This window comes from Carcharodon carcharias, chromosome 16 (assembly GCF_017639515.1).
Source record: "Carcharodon carcharias isolate sCarCar2 chromosome 16, sCarCar2.pri, whole genome shotgun sequence".
Lineage (NCBI taxonomy): Eukaryota > Metazoa > Chordata > Chondrichthyes > Lamniformes > Lamnidae > Carcharodon > Carcharodon carcharias.
Genome location: NC_054482.1, coordinates 7,244,174 through 7,266,197, shown reverse-complemented (window position 1 = coordinate 7,266,197; position 22,024 = coordinate 7,244,174).

Here is a 22,024-nt window from a genome sequence, read left to right as displayed (position 1 = left end):
TTTCTGAATTTTAACTTGCTATAACGAGCAGGCAGCAAAGACACTCACGCTAAGCCAATGAGGCACTTCTTCACATAAGCCTGAATGACGTTGTCAGGTTCTGACAGCTGTTTGAACAGCAGGCCTGCAGAGAGAAGGCAGTAAGAAGTGGGCCAGGGGCGAGAAGAGACCCAAACAAGTGAGCATTTTTATTTTATTCATAGGGCCTGGAGGGGCAGCTCTTGCCCCTGTCGCCCATTCACTCCCACCGTGCATTCGCTCTCACTATGCACCCACTCCTGCTACCCATGTGGCCAGAGGTAACATCAGGATTCACAAAGACATGTACTGTAGATGCCCATAATGTCATGAAAGGGTCATGAAAAGTCATTTCATATACATGTATTCTGAGGGGATTGTTTTTTGTTGGGGTGCAGTTTCACAGGCAGCGGCTTATTCTCTGGCACCTTAACCTAGTGGCCATGATAGTGGGCTCCTGCCCTTAGACATGTGCTCAGCAGGGCCTACCAGATCGTGATTTGAAGCAGGATTCCTGGTCAGACATCCTGCACCTCCTTGGCACAAGACTTGATGAGACCAGTGTTTCTATTACCTGATAAGATTCACTACCTCAGGATAAAATGGGGATCAAACTGGAGCTTTCTCACATCCGTGACTCAGCCATTAAGTGGAGAAACTGACTGGGTTAGTTGGGCTGGTGGGGTGGGTGGGGGGTGGGGTGGGTGGAAGGTTGGGGGGGTCGCGGGGGAGGGGTGGGAGTGAGGACATGGGGTGGGCGGTGAAAGCATGAAAAATACATGGAGCAGAATTATCAGTTTGATGGGTGAGGGGTGGGACCCGCACATCAGTTCCCAAAGTGTCCCGACATCACCGCTCGCCATCACGATATTTCGCTGGACAGACGAGCGATGAAGTGCGATGCGTGCCCGCCATTAATTAACAGGCTTGTTAAGGCCTTAAATCGTCAATCGACGCTGATTTTCAGGTGACTGTGCGATCTTTTTAATCAAACTCATCCACAGGCAGGGTAAGGCGGCTCAGTGGGGTTGTCAATCTGGTCTGTGAAGTATTTACTGCAGAAAGATTTTTAAACTTGTCTGTGTGATCTGTAGCAGTTCAGAATGAATTCCAGCAGCTTTCTCTGTCCTTTGAACCTTCAGTCAGGAATCTTTATCGGGCCTGCAGCTTTCCAGAGGCCTTCCTTTAGCCTGGGTATAGGTTGTGACATGTCCACTGGAGGCAGCTCCTCTGAGCAGGAAGGGAGGAATAGAATAAGGAAGAGGCCAGGACTGAGCAATCAGCCTTCAGGGGAGCCACCTTTGGGAGGCCAGGCGCAGGCACAAGGGGCGCAGGACCAAGAGGTTGTCCAAGGTGGAAGGGGCCGCAGAAGATGCCACTATCCTGCTGCCAGGGTATGCAGGTGGCGAAGCAGCTACCTCAATATGTCTGAGGTGCAGTGCCGAAGAAGGCTCCGACTGTCAAGGGAAACAGTCAACTATATCTGTCAGATGATTGGCCCTGAGATCTCCCCTAACTGTGTGGGCGGACACCCCATGCCAGCGGCTTTGAAGGTCACAGCTGCCCTCAACTTCTATGCCTTTGGCTCCTTCCAGGGCTCAATGGATGATATTTGCAGTGTCTGCCAATCAGCTGTCCACACTTGTGTCAAGCAGGTTACAGACGCTCTGTTCAGAAGGGCATTGACATTCATCCACTTCCATTGGGACCAGACTGTACACATGTGGCCATCAAGGCACCAGCAGGTGAGCCCGGTGTCTTCATCAACAGGAAGGGCTTCCACTCCATGAACGTGCAGATAGTGTGTGACCACAGGATGCTGATTCTACAAGTCTGTGCAAGGTACCCAGGCAGCTCCCACGACACCTACATCCTCAGCCACTCCCAGGTGCCGGGGCTCTTCAGTGCTCCAGCCCGGCTGGATGGATGGCTGCTGGGTGACAAGGGCTATCCCCTCAGAAGGTGGCTCATGACTCCTCTCCGCCATCCAAGAACAGAAGCTGAGCAGCGGTACAATAGGAACCATGGCACCACAAGGGCTGTGGTGGAGAGAACCATCGGTCTTCTCAAGATGCGCTTCCGATGCCTGGACCGCTCAGGGGGTGTACTTCAGTGCCCCCCAGATTATGTGTCGGAGATAGTGGTTGCATGCTGCACTCTCCACAATCTTGCGCTAGAAAGGGGGGGGATGCAGCGGACGATGAAGGTGTTGACGCGGTGGACATGATGAGTCCAGCACTGATTCTGAGGATGAGGAAGCACAGGGGGATGGTGAGCGGCTAAACACTGACCCGAGACTACACCAAGGAGGCAGGGACACCCGGGATACTTTAATCCAACGAACCTTCAGCTAGCTCCACACAAATGGATCAGCAGGACCAGCCTTGCCCGGCGCTTCCATACTCGCCACTTAAGTGCTAAATCTGCCAGGTCATCAGCTGCAACTAAGGGCTTTGGACATAAACTTCAATGTCCACTCAAACACTCATGACATGTATGTAAAACATACAAATGCAGAACAAAGGAGCCGCCCTCAGCCATCGTAACACATTTGGTTTTAATTTTCACCATCAGAAGTTCTCACAAAGTCAAAACAAAATGTTATTCAAGCAGAAACAAATAATGAGTCCCTAATCTAGGGCCAACACAAAAGCACCAGTGAGAAACCCGTGGGGTGCCTAAGGTGCCTTATGCTTACATTTACGGGTGCTACGTCTTGGTGTCGCCCCATTGCTCGGAGTGGCACCTGAGCCAGCCTGCTGACTGTGCTGTCCTGTTGGCCTCGATGACCTTGGCAGTCGTCCTTGGAGCCTGTGCTGGGCCCGCCTGGGAGGAGTCTTCCAGGTCCACAACCGGCATCTCCCCAGTCATCGCAGCCTCACCTGATGAAGGGGTCACTGGGAGAGGGGCGGAGCAGCTGTTGCCCTCATCCGGAGCGCTGTGACAGGAGCCCACAGATACGACAGGCAGCTGCTCCACCGACGTAAGGTCACCCCGAACCTCCCTGCTCACCGTCGATAGATGGGCAACGAGCTGGGAAGCTTGAAGCCCACACCATCTCCCACATTGGCAATGACCAGCTGTGGCTACTGGCGCTGTGAGGGCTTGCGGGTCCGAGCGTAACCCCAGGAGAACCTGCTTGTTCTCCTGGAGGGTCCTCTCCACGAGAGTCGCAACTCTCTCCATGGAGGAAGCATGACTCTCTGCCATGAGGCTCATTGCATCAGTGATGCTTCGCGTGGACTCCTCCACCACAGACACCAAGCGAAGCATAGTCTCATGCAACACTCCCAGATGCTCCTGCACACCTGGCAGCATTTCCTGCAGCTGCTGCATCATGGAAACTCCAGAGGCACATCTTCATGCACCGACTGAGCATGTGCCTGGTCCTCTGCAGTCCTCCGACTGCTAGTGCCATCCGCAAACTCTGTCTCTGCCAGCTCCTCCAGCGATTGTGAAGTACCCTCTCCACTGTGCCCCGGGACACTGGTCGATGTTGCAATGCCCACTGAGGTGCTAGCATCTGCGCTGGTGCCTGCCTTGCAGAAATGATGTGATGCAGGTAACAGTTAAGGGCCCTCAGGTGTGAGGGGGGACATCTGGAATTCCTCCTGGCGGACAGGCTCTGATGATGCTGAAATTAACAACAAAGACAGTGGATCAGTTAGCATGCACACAGTGACACACTTCATCCCTTTCCCCCTGGCTCATTATTCGCTCAACTTTCCAGAACCTATGGACATGAACAATGGTGGGGTGGCAAACAGTCAGGAGGATACTCTTACATTACAAGCAGATACAGACGGCTGGTCACATGGTCTAAGGAATGCCAAATGGAATGTTATGTGGAAAAGTGTGAGGTGCTGCACTTGGGCAGGAGAAGCAAGGCGCGGGAATACACGAGGAATGGTAGGATAGTGGAAAGTAAGGACGATCATAGAGACTTTGCTGTGCATGTCGACAGGCCCATTAAGTTAGCGGGACAGGTACATAAGGTGTTTAAGAAGGTCAATGTCATATTTGCCTTTATTAGCCGAGGAATAGAATATAGGAACAGGGAGGTCATGTTCCAAGTGCAGAAGACACTGCCTAGGCCACAGCTAGAGTTCTGCGTGCAGTTGTGAAATGCGCTTCATGAGAGGGATGTGACTGGAGTGGAGAGAGTGCAGAGGTCGTTGACCAGGACTCTGGCTGGGCTGGAAAGTTTGACTTATGAGGAGACATAGCATAGACTGGGGTTATTTCCCCTAGAGCAGAGGAGATTGAGGGGTGACCTTATTGAGGTTTATAATATTATGAGGGGCATAGATATGGTCGACAGAAAGGAACTTTTCCCCTTGATGGAGGGATGAGTAACCAGGTGGCATTGATTTAAGGTAAGGGGCATGAGGTTGACAGGTGATGTGATGAACAACTTTTGCACACAGAGTGTGTTGGGAATGTGGAATGCACTGCCTGACTGGGTGGTGGACGCAGAAACCCTTCTAACATGTAATAAGTATTTGGATGTGCAGTTGTGATGGCATGGCATACTAGGCCATGGGGATAATGGTGGGAAATGGGATAAAGCGACTTTGAAAGGTGCTTGACATGCACATCTTCAAAGGGCCGAGGGACCTTTGTCTATGATCCACACCTCTGACTCTATCAGTCTGTGACTAAGCAATGTTGCAACAATAACCAATCAAACAATCATCAGTGCTATGGATGTTGGGAGGACATTGTGGATCTCACTGTTGGCCTCAAACACCTGGCCGTTCCACCCCAGCCTCACCAACACCAGTCGATCTGGGCGCATGGCGCCTCTCAAGCTCCAGGGCCTTCTGCTTGAAACGGCTTAACATTATGAGCTGGGCCTGGCTGCCTCCAGTCCTCCAACGCTCACGCATTGTGAGCATTCTTTTCCTGAGAAACAGAGAAGACCATTCATTGCGGCAATTCGCACACGGACTCTGCAAGTGCACGCTACGCCCTAATCACAGTGGCCTATATCAGGCCTCCAGTGCCTTCTCTCCCCACTACTGATGATCAGTCACACAAAGATATTGCACCTGCTCCCAACCCCCCCCCACCACACACAGTGGCCATCTTGGACAAATTCTGCGTCCATCACTTTAGGAAACACATGGTCTTAGCTCCCATAGCAAGGAGGCACAACTAGATGCAGCGTTGAGGGCAGCAGATGGCTCTTGGCCACGAAATCTTGAGGCTCCCCTTCCACAATCTCATCACCATGAATAGGACATGTGTTGGAGTTCTGAGTATGCGCCTGGTTGCATCTCCTGCAGGTTGCCCCCAGACTAGTCATGTGTGACTAAGAGCAACACATGGTGCAGGGGAAAACTCATCTCCTTGTGAACCACTCAGGCTGATCTAAGCATGGGCACTATCTGCTTGCCCACCCAGCATATGAGAAATGCAGTCATGACAGTAAGACTTGGGGGCGTGCCCTCAAAGGCTGAGGCTGGGTTAAATGCCCAATGCCAATATGGTCCTCACCCTTCCAAAGTGCAACAAATCCTTGAAGTGCTTGCGACACTGGATCCAGGTGCACCGCACCACATCGCGGGAGCTCACCACCTCCTCCCAGGCAGGTTTGGTCATGTGGGGGGGGCCTCCTCCTCTCATCCTGGGGGAACCAACACCTCCCACCGTGCTGCCACCTCCTCGAGGAGGGCAGCAAGGCAGTCATCACAACAGCAAGGGGCGCATTGGCCTCCCGCTGGCCTACCTCTGCCCTTCCCTCCAGCGTGCCCTGCTCAGCCGACCCCCTGCGTTGTGTGCTGGAAGTGGCCTTTGTGAGCAGCCTACAGGAGGCTGCCAGGCCTTCCTTCAAACAGGCAGCTGGGTCGCCGTTGAACCCAGCAGTCCGTGCACGCCCACCGCGGCCCACACACTCCCACTGTTCACAGGAGTCGGAAATGCGCTGGGCAAAATGGCAGCGCAGCCCCGATTGTGGGGGCCGATCGGGTCCGTGTCCGCTCCTGCTTCGCCCTCACGCCAAACAGAGAATTTTGGCCGTGGTGTTTCCTTGTGTCATATTTTACCAAGGAGAGCTCTGAATTTCCTATTTGTACACTGACTGGGCAAATGCAGAAACCGCCAATAACATTTAATGATGATCCTTAAGAGGCCTAAGAGCTAAATGGCTCATTTGTTTATTGAGGTGGAGAAGAAACATTTGCATAGGAGCCAAGAGCTCCTATAAACTTAACAATAAAGATTGGCGTGACTGTGAAGAATGCATGTCTCGTTGGCACAGCAGCTTACTTCATAAATTATTTATCCAAATGAAGTTTCAATCATTCATTCTAAAATCCGGCAACATCTAATCTGCCTTTCCAACCAAACACTGAGCTGCAGAGCTGAATTAATTAATAACTTAGAGTCAATATATCTGTAATAAAGATGGGTGCTTGCTTTACTGTGTGTAATGATAGATCAATAAATATACGTCATCCATGACTTGACCAGTCATTTTTTAACCAGAATATTGCAGCTCTTGGGTAAATGTTTCCAAAGTGACAGCTCTACTAGAAACACAGTGATCCCTGGCATTATCAATAAAAGTTGCGATGATTGCTAGGTTAACAGGGCTTCATTCATTAGTGAAGGCTCAGTCAAGTGGAACAAAACAGCCAAAAAGCAGTGCAGAATGGGGCAATTTCCTCACTTCATTACTTACAGGTTATAGGCCTTGCATCCCTGTTAGCCTTGCGAGTTTAAGTAATTAGTAGGTACCTACAACGGGCCGCTCTAAATGACAGCTTTTACTGTGAAGATAAAGCATGTTTTTTCTGCAGGATTTTCCATTGAATTTTGTTTAAACTTCTCCTTGGGTGACGCTAGCAAGACTACTTTTACAGCCTGTCCATACTTGCCTTGAGAAGATGGCGGTGGTGATGAGTCACCTCCTTAAACCCCTGCAGTCCTTGTAGTGACAGCACTAAGTGGGGAAAACCAGGATCTTGCCCCGGTAACAAAGTGGCAATGGTAACAATTTCAGGATGGAGTGTTAATTGGAAGAAAACTCAGTTGATGGTGTTCCCATGAAATTGTTGCTTTGGCACGTTGTGGTGGCGGAGGTCACAGGGCTATAAGGTGCTATTGAATTGGTGAGTTGCAGCAGGCCTGTAGATAGTACAGTTTGCATGCTTGTTGACTGTGGCTTGATATTTTACTAAATTTATGTTATTCTTCCCAGGCAAGCAATAGTCAACTTATAAATGTGTTTGGTAAAGCAATCTGTTGACACTATCCAGGAATAGTATTTTCATTCTGCATCGGCTTAATTCTTTCCCTACGCCTGCTAGGAACACTGGAATATGACTGGCAATGGTACAGGTAATGATGCAGGCAAATTCTTACATTTCATTCGAAAGTTGCCTCATATAAAAATCTCCACAGTTTTCACGAAACTTTCGGATTTTCAGCTTTGCACTTCAGCAGCACCACGTCGTTCTAGGCACTTTGAAGTGTTTTGCTTCTCATCACCGTTCTTTACACTCAGTTGTTGATAGCAAATGTATCAAGTTGTTTTTAATCAATTAGGCGTGACAGTATTTGGCATGACAGCCAGAATGAGAAAACCCTCCGGATACCAAATTCTGATGCGTTTGGTTTGATTTAAAAGTTTCTACCAATTTGATCGCATTTTGGATTTATAATGTCATGCTAAGCCCAATAGTGTGTTCATAAAGTGTCAGATGTCTGCACTAAATATGCCAGGAATCAATGAGAAAACAAAACATCTCATGTAACCATCCAGAGACGCTTAATGTGATACCTGAAAGGTGAGCATACAAAATGCTGATGGCTTGAAATTTGATGTATGAGTGATAGAAAAATGGGGAGGCATGTGAGAAAATTGAATGTCTTTTCCTTCAATAAATAAAGACTTTTACAGATTAAAGAAATATCTAATACTGGAAATCTCGTCAGTGCAGTTAGTTATCTTTTCTACAACTTGAAACAGATGACTGTTAATCATTAGGTATTACTTTTAAAAAAATGCAATGCCTGCAATACCATATCTGAATAATTTCTGCAACAGTTATGTAGCAAGGCAGAAACATATCAATGCTTTGTTTCGCATGATCTGCATAAAAAAATGATATAGCCTACAATGTTTTATTCTACTTGCAGATTCCCAAAATATTCTTTGGTTAATTTTGGGGTTCTCATTTGCAGAAGAATCACTCTAAAGTTGGCCCCAGAAACTGAAAATGCCTTAAGAAGACCCAAGAAAGCTCTGGATGGCGGAGCAGAGTTTGTTATATACACTAACCAGAAAGCAAATCTTTGTCAACCATCACCCGCCTAACTATGTATTATAATGCAATGCGACCACGGAGTGCCTGGGTGGTCCCAGGCTGCACCTTGTATAATTATGATTGATAGCCGGATTCAGCTACTACAAACCCTTCTCCAAAGGGCTTTGGGAGAGTAACATAGAAACTAAGAGCAGGAGTAGGCCATTTGACCCTTCGAGCCTGCTCCTCCATTCATTATGATCATGGCTGATCATCCAACTCAATAGCCTGCTCCCACTTTCTCCCCATATCCTTTGATCCCTTTTGCCCCAAGAGCTATATCTAACTCCTTCTTGAAAACATACAATGTTTTGGCCTCAACTACTTTCTGTGGTAGCAAATTCCACAGGCTCACCACTCTCTGGGTGAAGAAATTTCTCCTCATCTCAGTCCTAAATGGTTTACCCCGTATCCTCAGACTGTGACCCCTGGTTCTGGACTCCCCCACCATCGGGAACATCCTTCCTGCATCTACCCTGTCTAGTCCTGTTAGAATTTTATCGGTTTCAGTGAGATCACCCCTCATTCTTCTGAACTCCAGCGAATATAATCCTAACCAACTCGATCTCTCCTCATATGTCAGTCCTGCCATCCCAGAAATCAGTCTGGTAAACCTTCGCTGCACTCCCTCTATAGTAAGAACATCCTTCCTCATATAAGGAGACCAAAACAGCACACAATATTCCAAGTATGGTCTCACCAAGGTCCTGTATAATTGCAGCAAGACATTCCTCCTCCTGTACTCAAATCCTCTCGCTATGAAGGCCAACATACCATTTGTCTTCTTTACCACCTGCTGCACCTGCATGCTTACCTTCAGTGACTGGTGTACGAGGACACCCAGGTCTTGTTGCACATTCCCCTCTCTCAATTTATAGCCATTCAGATAATAATCTGCCTTCTTGTTTTTGCTACCAAAATGGATAACCTCACATTTATCCACATTATACTGCATCTGCCATGCATTTGCCCACTCACTCAGCTTGTCCAAATCACACTGAAGCATCTCTGCATCTTCCTCACAGCTCACCCTCCCACCCAAATTAATGTCACCTGCTTATTTGGAGATATTACATTTAGTTCCCTCATCTAAATCATTAATATATATTGTTAATTGCTGGAGTCCCAGCACCGATCCCTTCGGTACCCCACTAGTCACTGCCTGCCATTTGAAAAAGACCCGTTTATTCTTTGTTTCCTGTCTGCCAACCAGTTTTCTATCCATTTCAATACACTACCCCAATCCCATGCGCTTTAATTTTACACGCTAATCTCTTATGTGGGACTTTGTCGAAAGCCTTCTGAAAGTCCAAATAAGCCACATCCACTGGCTTCCCCTCATCAACTCTACTAGTTACATACTTGAAAAATTCCAGTAGATTTGTCAAGCATGATTTCCATTTTGTAAATCCATGCTGACTCTGTCTGATTCTGCCACTGTTTTCCAAGTGCTCAGCTATTAAATCTTTTACGATGGACTCTAGAATTTTCCCCACTACTGATGTCAGGCTGGCTGGTCTATAATTCCCAGTTTTCTCTCTACCTTCCTTTTTAAATAGTGGGGTTACATTAGTTACCCTCCAATCTGTAGGAACTGTTCCAGAGTCTATAGAATCCCGGAAGATGACCACCAATGCATCCACTATTTCTAGGGCCACTTCCTTAAGTACTCTGGGATGTAGATTATCACGCCCTGGAGATTTATTGGCCTTCAATCCCATCAATTTCCCCAATACCATTTCCCTACTAATACTGATTTCTTTCAGTTCCTCCCTCTCACTAAACCCTGTGTTCCCCAACATTACTGGTATGTTATCCGTGTGCTCCTTTATGAAGACAGAACCAAAGTATGTATTTAGTTGGTCAGCCATTTCTGTGTTCCCCATTATAAATTCCCCTGTTTTTCACTGTAAGGGATCTACATTTGTCTTTACCAATCTTTTTCTCTTCACATACTTATAGAAACTTTTACAGCCAGTTTTTCTGTTCCCCGCAAGCTTACTCTCGTACTCTATTTTCCCCTTCTTAATCAATCCCTTGGTCCTCCTTTGCTGAATTCTAAACTGCTCCCATTCCTCAGGTCTGTTTTTTTTTTAGCCAATTTGTATGCCTCTTCCTTAGGTCTAATACTATGTATAATTTATCTTGTAAGCCATGGTTTGGCCACCTTTCCTGTTTTACTTTTGTGCCAGACAGGAATCAACAATTGTTGCAGTTCATCCATGCGCCCTTTGAATGTTTGCCATTGTCTATCCACCATCATCCCTTTAAGTAACATTTCCCAATCCATCATAGCCAACTCATGCCTTACACCATCGTAGTTTCCTTTATTAAGATTCAGGACCCTAGTCTCAGAATCAATCATGTCACTGTCCATCTTGATGAAGAATTCTATCATATTATGGTCACTCATCCCCAAGGGGCCTCGCACAACTAGATTGCCAATTATTCTTTTCTCATTACACAATACCCAGTCCAGGATGGCCTGTTCTCTAGTTGGTTCCTCAACGTATGGTCCAGAAAACCATCCCTTATACACTCCAGAAATTTCTCCTCCATGGTGTTGTTACTAATTTGATTTGCCCAATCTATATGCAGATTAAAGTCACCCATAATTACAGATGTTCCTTTATTGTATGCATTTCTGATTTCCTGTTTAATGCCATTCCCAATGTCACCACTACAGTTTGGGGGTCTATATGCAACCCCCACTAACGTTTTTTGCCCTTTAGTGTTTCTCAGCTCCACGCATACAGATTTCACATCATCGGAGCTAATATCTTTCCTCATTATTGTGTTAATTTCCTCTTTAATCAGCAATGCAACCCCACCGCCTTTTCCTTTTTGTCTGTCCTTCCTAAATGCTGAATACCCCTGGATGTTCAGTTCCAATTCCTGGTCACCCTGCAGCCATGTCTTTGTAATCCTGACTGTATCATACCTGTTTACATCTATTTGCACAGTTAATTCATCCACTTTTTTGAGAATGCTCCTCGTGTTAAGGCCCAAAGCCTTAAGGCTTGTCTTTTTAACATTACTAATAGAGTAATAGAGTATCTACAGGACAGTATCTTGATTTCATTGCAGACTTTTTGTTATTGTAGTGTAAGATCCTCTGGAAGATCACAGCATGAGCGGGAGCCTTCCTGATACTTGGTAGTTTGGCTAATTTGCAATAACAGTGAAAAAGACCTTGTTACTGCAATGTGTGTTTCTACTCTCACAAGCTAATTTAAACAATTGTATTAATTTCCCTGTGTGCCTGTCACATCTGCAGCAAGGATCATGAAAAGGAAAGAAAATGAAAGGACTTGCATTTATTTCACAGCTTCAATGACCTCTGGACTCCCTAATGTGCTTTTCAGCCAATGAAGTTCTCCTGAAATGCAGGCACAGCTGTAATGCAGGGAAATGTAGCAGGCAGTTTGTGCATTGCAAGCTCCCACACACTACAATGAGATTAATGACCAGACAATGTGGTTGACTCCTAAAAATCCTCTGAAATGGCCTAATTAGCCACTCAGATGTTTCAAACGGCTAAAAAGCCTAAAAGGAATGACACTAGATGGACCACCCGGCATTGACCTAGGCATCGGAAATGACAACGGCAAACTCAACCCTGTCAACCTGCAAAGTCCTCCTTACTAACATCTGGGGGCTTGTGCCAAAAGTGGGAGAGCTGTCTCACAGACTAGACCAGCAACAGCCCAACATAGTCATCCTCACGGAATCATACCTCACAGATAATGTCCCAGACACCACATCACCATCCCTAGGTATGTCCTGTCCCACCGGTAGGACAGACCCAGCAGAGCTGGTGGCACAGTGATATACAGTCGGGAGGGAATTACACTGGGAGTCCTCTAAATTGACTCTGGATTCCGCAAAGTCTCGTGCCATCAGGTCAAACATGTGCAAGGAAACCTCCAGCTGATTACCACGTCCAGTACACCCTCAGCTGATGGACCTTCCACATTGAACATCACTTGGAGGAAGCACCGGAGTGGCAAGGATGCAGAATGCACTCTGGGCGGGAGACTTCAATGTCCATAACTAAGAATGGCTTGGTGGTACCGCTACAGACTGAGCTGGCCGAGTCCTAAAGGACATAACTGCTAGACTCGGTCTGCTGGAGAATGTGAAGGGAGCAACAAGAGGGAAAAACATACTTGACCTCATCCTCATCAACCTGCCTGCCATAGATGCATCTGTCCATGACAGTGTTGGTAGGAGTGAATACTGCGCAGTCCTTGTGATGAAATCCTGTGTTTACATTGAAGATACCTGCCATCGTGTTGTGTGGCATGACCACTATGCTGAATGGGATAGATTTCGAACAGATGAAAGCAAAATACTGCAAATGCTGGAAATCTGAAATAAAAACAGAAACTCAGCAGATCTGGGAGATTCTGCAGAGATGGAAACAGAGTTAACATTTTGAGTCCATATGATTCTTCTTCAGGAGAAAATTCATATGGACTCAAAATGTTAACTCTGTTTCTCTCTCCACAGATGCTGCCAGTCCTGTTAGATTTACCAGCATTTTCTGTTTTCATTTCAGATTTCGAACAGACCTAGCAACTCAAGACTGGGTGACCATGAGGTGCTGTGGACCATCATCAGCAGCAGAATTGTATTCAACCACAATCTGTAACCTCATAGCCTGGCATATCCCACAATCTACCATTACCACCAAGCCAGGGTAATTCAATGAAGAGTGCAGGAGGACATGCCAGGAGCAGCACCAGGCATACCTAAAAATGAGGTGTCAACCTGGTGAAGCTACAACGCAGGACCACTTGCATGCCAAACAGCATAAACGGCAAGTGATAGGGCTAAGCAATCCCACAGCCAACGAATCAGATCCAAGTTCTGCAGTCCTGCCACATCCAGTTGTGAATGGTGGTGGACAATTAAACAACGAACTGGAGGAGGAGGCTCCACAAATATCCCCATCCTCAATAATGGAGGAACCCAGTACATCAGTGCAAAAGATAAGGCTGAAGCATTCTCAACAATCTTCAGCCAGAAGTGCTGAGTGGGTGATCCACCTCAGCCTCCTCCAGAGGTCCCTGCATTACAGATGCCAGTTTTCAGCCAATTTGGTTCACTTCACGTGATATCAAGAGACGGCTAAAGGCACAGGATAGTGCTAAGGTTATGGGCCCTGACAATACTAATGAAGATTTGTGCTCCAGAACTTGCAGCGCCTCTAGTCAAGTTGTTCCAGTGCAGCTACAGCACTGACATCTACCTGACAGTGTGGAAAATTGCCCAGGTATGTCCTGCACACAAACAGCAAGACAAATCCAACCCAGTCAATTACCATCCCATCAGGCTACTCTCGATCATCAGTAAAGTGATGGAAGGGGTCATCAACAGTGCGGCACTTACTTAGCAATAACGTGTTCACTGATGCTCAATTTGGGTTCCCCAGGGCCACTCAGCTCCTGACCTCATTACAGTCTTGGTTCAAACATGCACAAAACAGTTGAACTCCAGAGGTGAGGTGAGAGTGACATCAAGGCAGCTTTTGACCGAATGTGGCATCAAGGAGCCCTAGCAAAACTGGAGTCAATAGGAATCAGGGGGAAAACTGTCCACTGGTTGGAGTCATACCTAGCACAAAGAAAGATGGTTGTGGTTGTTGGAGGTCAGTCATCTCATCTCCAGGGCATCACAGCAGGAGTTTCTCAGGGTAGTGTCGTAGACCCAACCATCTTCAGCTGCTTCATCAATGACCTTCCTTCCATCATAAGGTCAGAAGTGGAGATGTTCGCTGATGATTGCATAATGTTCAGCACCATTCACGACTCCTCGGACACTGAAGTAGTCCATGTCCAAATACAGAAAGACCTGGACACTATTCAGGCTTAGGCAAATAATATTCATGTCACACAAGTGCCAGGCAATGACCATCACCAATAAAAGAGAATCTAACCATCACTTGTTGACATTCAATGACATTACCATCACTGAATTCCCCACTATCGACATCCTGGTGGTTGCCATTGACCAGAAACTGAACTGGACTAGCCATATAAATACTGTGGCTACAAGAGCAGGTCAGAGGCTGAGAATCCTGTGGCAAGTAACTCACTTCCTGACTCCCCAAAACCTGTCCACCATCTACAAGGCAGAAGTCAGGAATATGATGGAATACTCTCCACTTGTCTGGATGAGTGCAGCTCCAACGACACTCAAGAAGCTTGACACTATCCAGGACAAAGCAGCCTGCTTGATTGGCACCACATCCACAATATTCACTTCCTCCAGCACCAATGCACAGTAGCAGCAGTGTGTACCATCTACAAGATGCATTGCAGGAACTGACCAAGGCATCTTAGACAGCACCTTCCAAACTCACAACCACTACCATCTTGAATGACAAGGGTGGCAGATGCGTAGAATCACCACAGCCTGGAAGTTCCCCTCTGATCCACTTGCCATCCTGACTTGGAAATATATCGCTGTTCCTTTACTGTCGCTGGGCCAAAATCCTGGAACTCCCTCACTAATGGCACTGTGGGCGTACCTACACCACATTGACTGCAGCGGTTCAAGAAGGCACCTCACCACCACCTTCTCAAGGGCAATTAGGATGGGCAATAAATGCTGTGCTAGCCAGCGAAGCCCACATCCCATGAATGAATTTTTAAAAATCTATTTTGGTGATATTTTTTTCAATTCTTTCATGGGATGAGAGTGTCAATGCTAAGCCCAGCATTCATTATCCAGCTCTAACTGCCCTTGAATTAAGGAGCTTGCTGGACCATTTCAGCATCAACCACATTGCTGTGGGTCTGGAGTCACATGTCAGCCAAATCAGGTAAGGATGGCAGATTTCCCTCCCTAAAGGGCATTAGTGAACCAGGTGGGTTTTTATGACAAGTGATGATTATTTTGTGGTTAACATTACTGAGACCAGCTTTCAATTCCAGATTTATGAATGGAATTTTAATTTCTCCAGCTACCATGGTGGGATTTGAGCCCACATCCACAGAGTATTAGCCTGGGCCTCTGTTTAATCTAGTGACATTACCACCATGCCACCATCTCCCTCAGCGTAAGTCTAAGGATGACTATCAGCCAGGTCAACAGGAGAACGCCCACACTCCTTGAAAATAATGTTGACGGCCATGTTAATTTTAGAAGGCGAGTGGCCTTTCAGTTTGGCTGGATCTGGTGATTTCCTGGTCCATGATTTTCGTGAACAGGATGAGGAAGCAGTAGCGACACCACTGATTCACAGGAAAATGGCATCCGGATCCTAAAAACATCACAGCCCCTCACTTAAGTATATTCAACAGCCTCGTGACTGTCTCTGGCATGAGTGTGGGCTATCCAAGTGCAGGTGAGTAGGGAGATTATGAGTTGGGAGGCTATGCTTCAATTATGCAGGGCATTGGTGAGACCAGATTTGGAGTACTGTGTACAGTATTGGTCCCCTTATTTAAGGAAACATGCAAATGCATTAGAAGCAGTTCAGAGAAGGTTTACCAAATTAATATCCGGAATGAGTGGGTTGTCTTATGAGGAAAGGCTGGACAGACTTGTATCCGTTGGAGTTTAGAGCAGTAAGAGGCGACTTGATTGAAACATATAAGATCCTGAGGGGATTCAACAGGGCGAATGTGGAAAGGATCCTCTTGTGGGAGGATCTAGAATTCGGAGTCACTGTTTAAAAATAAGGGGTCACCCATTTAGGACAGAGGTGAGGATTTTTTTTTTTCTCAGACGGTTTTGAGACTCTGGCATTCTCTTCCTAAAAAGGTGGTCGAGGCAGAGTCCTTAAATACCTTTAAGGCAGAGGTAGGTAGGTTCTTGATGAGCAGGGGTGGGGGTGGGGTAAAAGGTTATTGGGGATAGGCAGGAATATGAGGTTAAAATGAGATCAGCCATGGTCTTATGGAATGGTGGAGCAAGCTCGATGGGCCGAGTAGCCTACTCCTGCTCCTAATTCATATGTTTGTATGCATGTTGGTGTCCTCAAAAATTATGATGAATGGCAATTCCCCTCCTCCCCGCACCCCCCCCCACCCCCCCCCCCCCACCCTCTTCAACATTTTTGGAAAATTGGGCCTTGTGTCTCATATTAATGCAGTTGTGAAGGAGGAGACAACTACATGGAGATCCTGTGCTCAGGCCATGTATCCTTTCCTGCACCTCGGGTTTTATGTGAGTCTATTTTCATGGTGTTCAAGAATCCCCCATTGCCACCCATTGGAGGTTGATAACACATCACTGAAAACCCTGATCCGTGCAGATAAATGTGTGTCTTCATTGCCCTGGGTGACAATCTTTCTGTGGAATTATCCAGTTGCTTTAGGATCCACTCAGCTTTCACTTGATGGCCTTTTTTCTCCTCTTTGTGCCGTTATAGTCCGTGCATCTGTTCAGCCGCCTTTGTGGATTTTATAGAACGCTGAATTTCAAATAATTATCTCATATATCCTGCTGCAGAAAAACACAGATGATTTCAAGTTATTAATGCAAGGAAGCTGTAAGGCAATCCCTCTTACTTGCCCCCACCCCCGCAAACCTCCCACTTCCTCCCAACCTCCCTGATATATGTTATCACAGGATCCATACTCATATAGATCAATCCATTTTGCACCTTTAATGCCACTACAGACATCACAATCATAGCCATTCATTAACGTAGGTAAACCAGCCTCAATCCTGCTTACCAAGACAGCAGACTCGAAGAATCCTAACTGCCGCTTTGATGTCTTACTTTATCACTGACAGAAAGATAAGAAGCCGTGTATCAAAATGTCCATGCTCACTTCATTTAGGTGGTGGGCAATTGAGCACTTATGATCATAAAATCATGCAAAGTGTCTAATGGCCATAACTCAGGATAGTGTCCCCTTCATTGTCAGCATTCCCAATAGCCTGCAGATATTGTCCTGCTCGACTAAATATCGAAAATCCAGAGTGCTCTGAAATGCTGGTGAATCAATTTACTCTGACCCTTTCTATAGTGGTTTCTGTATTAAAATCACATAATAAGCAGCAGTACAGATGACACCTTTTGAGTGCTAGTTTCATTTCAACATATAAAGCACCTTCCTATTTTTCAATCAATAGTCTTTGTTACTTTACCTTGAGTAAAGACCAGCTACAGTGTTCAGTTAGGCCCTTTGTCATATTTTGTATTGGAAAATTTCTCTTTAGCTGAACATCCTTGTGCAACTGCACCGCCTGTTACAGATGTCTACTTTTACTTATATATAATAGTTACCACAACAGAGGAGATTGAAATCAATCAGTTAAAGTATTTGACTGTACTGGAGCCTGAAAAGAACCTCTGTTACTGGTTCTGCTTTAAGTGCATGTTAAACATGTAAGCTGTGAGATGCTTAAGAGGCAAGACATAAATAAGAAAGCTTGGTTGCCCATCTCAGAGTCATTTTTAAAACATTGGTGTCCTTCATATATTGTAGGAACTTAGCAAACTTTGTTGGTTTGGAGGAAACCATATTCTAAAGAGGTCCTGCTTGTTTTTTCCTTTGCTAGGGGGAATCACATATGACTTCATATAAAGCCCCACAGCCAGTTTTAAAAAAAATTAATTCCATGGGATGCAGGCATCACTTGCAAGGCCAGCGTTTGTTGCCCATCCCTAACTGCCCTTGAACTGAATGGTTTGCTAAGCTATTTCAGAGGGCAGTTAAGAGTCAACCACATCACCGTGGGTCTGGAGTCACATGCAGACCAGACCACTTAAGGACATCAATTTTCCTCCCCATAAGCATGAATTAGGAGCAGGAGTAGGACACTTGGCCTCTCGAGCCTGCTGTGCCATTCAATATGATCATGGCTGATCTGAATGTAACCTCAACCCCACATTCCTGCCTACCCCCGATAACCTTTCACCCCCTTGTTAATCTAGCTGTGCCTTAAAAATATTCAAAGACTCTGCTTCCACCACCTTTTGAGGAAGAGAGTTCCAAAGACTCACAAGCCTCTGAGAGAAAAAAAATTCTCCTCCTCTCTGTCTTAAATGACCAACATCTTATTTTTAAACAGTGACCCCCTAGTTCTAGATTCTCCCACAAGAGGAAACATAATCTCCACATCCACCCTGTCAAGAACCCTCAGGATCTTAAAGGTTTCAATTAAGTCGCCTCTAATTCTTTTAAATTCTAGTGGATACAAGCCTAACCTATCCAGCCTCTCTTCATAGGACAACCCGCCCATTCCTGGTATTAGTTTTGTAAACCTTCTCTGAACCGCTTCCAATGCATTTACATCATTCTTTAAATAAGGAAACCAGTACTATACCTAATACTCCAGATGTGCTCTCACCAATGCGCTGTACAACTGAAGCTTAACCTCCTTACTTTTGTAACCAACTACCCTCACAATAAATAACATTCTATTAGCTTTCGTAAATACCTGCCGAACCTTCATAATTAGCCTTTTGTAATTCATTCACTAGGACACCCAGATCCCTCTGAATCTCAGAGCTCTGCAATCTGTCACCATTTGGATAATAAAGCTTCTTTTTTATTCTTCCTGACAAAATAAACGATCTCACATTTGCCCACATTGTACTTCATTTGCCAGATCTTTGCCTGCTCACTATGTCACTTTGTAGCCTCCTTATGTCCTCTTCACAACTTACTTTCCTACCTACCTTTGTGTCATCAGCAAATTTAGCAACCATTCCTTCGGTCCCTTCATCCAAGTCATTTATATAAATCGTAAACATTAGTGGGTGTTTACAACAATCAATGATAGTTCCATGGTCACCATCACAGAGACTACCTTTCAACTCGGGATTTGTTTTATTAATTGAACTTAAATTCCACCAGCTGCCATGGTGAGATTGAACCCACATCCCCAGAGAATGAGTCTGGGCCTCTGGTCCAGTGACATTATCACAAGGCTGCTGTCTTCCTACTTGAATCTTGAGTGATAACACTTGTTTATTTTGACCAAATTTTAGATACCAGCACAGTTCTACTGATAACGTGTCCTCAAGATTGTCTCTCATTCAGCCATGTGGAGGAAATAAGTTCAAGGGAGCCATAATGGATTTTGAAATGACTAAAATTGGGCTTGGGGATGCATTGCTTTTGCTTCAAGGGAAGAAACTTTTCAAGGTACATTTGACACAATATTGGATTCTGGAAATTATGCAAATATCCTAACTGCCTAACTGGCTAAGGCTAACTGATCATTTAACAAGGAAAACACAGTGTATCAAACATGTTTTGATGGAACCAACAACAAAAAGTGGAATTTATAGATGCTATTGCAAACAATTACATTGATGGACAGCAAAATATAATTTCACTGATGGAGATGGCGAAATTAAGCCTCTTACTTTCAAAGAATGTTCCTCTGTAATGTTATACTGCTTAACCATGAAGAAAGGCTGCACTTTACGAGCCCTATTTGATAGGTGCCAGTTCTTCACCTGGCCAAGGGTCATGCAGTAGATGTAGAAATTAAGCAACAAGCTGCTATTAAGCAGATGATCTTCGAGTACAAACCATAGGGCACAAATATGAAATCACAGTAAAACCAATACGTGTTACCACTATGGTGGAAATTACCCCAGACTGGTGAATGTCTTACAAAGAACATCATGTATGCAGAAGCTGGTACTGTCAGTCATCCACCATAATGGAATACAAAAATGTAGAATAAAATATCACTGACCCAGGCACATATCCAGTAAGGACAGACATAAAACCTGTATTTTACAACTTGTTAAAAAAAGGCATAAGGTTTGAGCATATTCCTTTTGTTTGCAGAGAACAATTTGCTTCCGGGAAGCATAAATAAGACATATTATGAGCTTAGCTGATTATCTTAAATTGGTTCTGAGTGTAGCTATTAGCACACACAGGATTGTTCAGCAAGTGCTGCCCTATCGCTGAATTTAGCAACTTCAGGCTGGTTGAGTACAGTCTGTACTCTGCTATTACAAGCAGCCAGAGAAACATAGAGATAAAAACAAAAAAACTGCGGATGCTGGAAATCCAAAACAAAAACAGAATTACCTGGAAAAACTCAGCAGGTCTGGCAGCATCGGCGGAGAAGAAAAGAGTTGACGTTTCGAGTCCTCATGACCCTTCGACAGAACTTGCGTTCGAGTCCGACTCGAACGCAAGTTCTGTCAAAGGGTCATGAGGACTCGAAACGTCAACTCTTTTCTTCTCCGCCGATGCTGCCAGACCTGCTGAGTTTTTCCAGGTAATTCTGTTTTTGTTGAGCCAGAGAAACATGTTGTTTGATTCGATCAGCTAATTGTTGGGACGTATGACCTACATAACTGGCATCACATTGGCATGTTAACGCATTGTACCATTTTTGAATTATCTGGAAGCATGGGAATTCTATAGTTCCCCATTGCTTTCTGTATGGTAACGTCTCGGGTGATCAGAGTTGATTTGCCAACCAATCAGTAGCCTTTTCTCCTATACTGTCATTGTTGTGATCGTTTGAAAATTGGCATTCTTGCTTTTGTCCTGATGAGTGTCTCTGTCCCTGTTTTCAGCAAAATTCAAGTTCTGTACTACCAAGCAACGGTCAACAATTTAAAGAAACAACAAAAGAACCTGCACGTGTAGAGCATCATTTATGACCTTAGGACATCCCAAAGTGCTTTGCAGCTGATGGATTATTTATGAAGTATAGTCATTGGTGCAATGTAGGAAATGTGGCAGCCAATTTGCACAGAGCACAATTCTACAAATAGTAATGATTACATGCTACTCATTGGTTGCTGGATGCGTATTGACCTGGATACTAGGGATAGCTCTGCTACTTTTCTTCAAATAGTGCCATGGGACCTTTTATCTCCACCTGAGAGAGCAGATAGGGCCTTGGTTTTACATCTCATCAACGTGCTATTGACCCATTGAAACTCAAAAGTGAATTGTAACCTCACATGACAGCACTTACACTGTCATGAATCTTGCCTCCATCTGATAGTCTTTTTATATGTTAAAATATTATGATCCACTGGATGTTTGCAGCTTTCCTGAATCATGGCGCGTTTTACAGGGAGCCCCACATTTGCATGAGATCCCTGGTGGGTGCTTCACATCTGACAGGGACATCTGGACTCCATAGGCCAGCAGAGTGGTCTCCCCCTTGCACTTACAATGTAAATTTAGCTGAATCCTAAGTTAGCACCTGACCTGAGACTGATATGAATCTATTGCGTTTGATCCTTAATGTGAGATTGACACAACAGAGGGGTAATTTTGACTTTAGTTGAAGTCAATGGAAATGAAAATCAGGAGAAGTGTATATCAGGTGGCTGACCTGAAGTGACCCATTTTCTACCATCAACCAGAATTAAAATTATCCTCCCTCACAAGTTTACAGTCAGTGTCAAGCTGAAACTGCTTTCTACCAACATTCAACTTTCACTACCTATGCAGCCAGTTGTGTCATTTCACTTTCTTTCATGCACAGCCTTGGTTCAATTTCACCTCTGACACAGAAGGTTGTGGGTTCGGCTCCTACTCCAGCGACTGTCACTCAAAATCCAAGCTGGCATTTCAGAGCAGTACTGAGGGAGTACTGCATTGTCAGAAGCGCTGTCTTCCATGTTGAGATGCTAAATTGAGGCACTGCATCCACTCTCAGGTGAATATAAAAGATCCCCCAATGGCACTAGTTGAAGAAGAGCAGCAGAGTTTTTCCGATATTTTGGCCAACATTAA